The 1,652-nt window shown below is 44.9% G+C and overlaps 1 non-coding gene across 1 annotated transcript; it reads left to right on the top strand.

Annotated features, from left to right (window-relative positions):
* The first annotated feature begins 820 nt into the window (after window positions 1-820).
* Window positions 821-1,004, top strand: LOC113603745 (U2 spliceosomal RNA). Its single transcript, XR_003425439.1, has one exon. It is a non-coding gene; the product is annotated as a U2 spliceosomal RNA (small nuclear RNA).
* The last annotated feature ends 648 nt before the right edge of the window (window positions 1,005-1,652 follow it).

Raw genomic sequence — 1,652 nt, 5'->3', positions numbered from 1 at the left:
TTTCCAGCAGCTCTGGTTGCTGAAGTCTCTCAAGTCATTCCTCAAGCCAGGACATCTGTGGGCTTTCCACTGAACTGTAACAGCGGAGCATGATGTAGACTGGAGACTGCCAACGGTCTCAAAACCATAAGAAAAGGAAACTCACACCACGCAGTTCCCTTCTCCCTGTGTCAACCTGCCTCCTGGATCTGCCTGCTTTGGGTTTCCTTCCATTGCCCTCACATAGTTATTTCTTTATGTTTTATCCAGAATATATAGTTATCGGCAAGAAAAGTTAATCCAACTGGAGCTTGACTATAAACAAAAACAAAATTCCACACTTGAAGGTCCGAAACTCAAAGTTGTACTTACTAATACCATTTTTTAAGAAGCACTTTGAGCCTATTGAAGTGAAGACTCCCCTGATATCTTCTTTTGTAATGAAATTGAAAAATCTTGGTCTACTACAGAGAATTTCCATACAAAGTCCACAGATCTTCCACACTGGAGAATCATTGTGCAATTTCAACTGATTTGTTTTACAAACCCGATCCCTAACAACTTTGGGTGACCATAGCTTTGGCTAATTCAGGCATTGTGAAAGAGTCTTAAACCACATCTGTTACAAATATCTTGCAAGGATAAACCAGAATTCAGGGAGTTCCGATCATCTCATTTGCCAAAGATGCTTCCCCGTAAAGGTTAAGAAGTTGAGTATACAGAAATATCTATCATCCAGAGGAGGTCTTGAGATAGTGAAACATGCTTCTACATGTGTACTTCATACAGTTGGCAATCTGAGATGGACACGTTTGAGTTCGGGATTAAGAATTGGGAGATACTCGCTTCCCCGCCTTTTGCCCAAGATCAGGTGTGATCTCTGTTCTTATCAGTTTAATATCTGATTCGTCCTCTATTGAGGACAATGTATTAAACGGATTTTGGAGCAGGGAGACAGAACAGGGGCTTGCTCCAGTCGCTCTACGCATGGACCTGGTGTTACTTCCAGGAACGGTGTGCACCACCCCCAAGGGCACCAGTATCCCTGCAAATGGCAAGCTGCTTCTGGCCTTTGAAGCCATCCCGTGGAGCCATGCCCAGAGGAGGAGGCCCACTGGTTTCCTCGCGGTCCTGCAGCAGAGGCCGGGCAGGAAGCCAAGTAGCCAAGCTCTAGTGTGCCCATGAGCACCTAAGGCCTACCTTCTGCGTGGGACCGCACGTGTCCACCGTCACATGTCAGCTGACCTGTGTGTTTGTGGCCACCAGACTCAGTCTCACCACATCGCGTCTGCTACAGGAAAGTCCCGGCCTCCCCCTCTCTCCTGGTGTCTCCATCTCTCCCCTGTGTCACCCTCTTGCCCCCCCCCAGGAAGAATTAGAAGATAGACGTTGGAAAGCAGATGACCGAGGAAGAAACAATTAAGTCTATTGGTCAGGCCATCCCTTTGTTGCTAGTTTAAGAGACTTCAACCAGTCTCAGTTTAGACTTCTTTTAGTTATTATAGCATGTAGTATAGGATTATAGTATCTAGACATTTGTCATTTCTCTTATCAGAAATATGACCCATACATAAAATTGTATCTCTTTTTCTGAAACAAACCTCCCTTTAATTCCTCATCATTCATAAAGCCCTAGTACAACAGTACACATTCTTTCTGCCATTAGACTCAAG

This window comes from Acinonyx jubatus, chromosome B4 (assembly GCF_027475565.1).
Source record: "Acinonyx jubatus isolate Ajub_Pintada_27869175 chromosome B4, VMU_Ajub_asm_v1.0, whole genome shotgun sequence".
Lineage (NCBI taxonomy): Eukaryota > Metazoa > Chordata > Mammalia > Carnivora > Felidae > Acinonyx > Acinonyx jubatus.
This window is presented reverse-complemented; position numbering and strand designations above follow the sequence as displayed.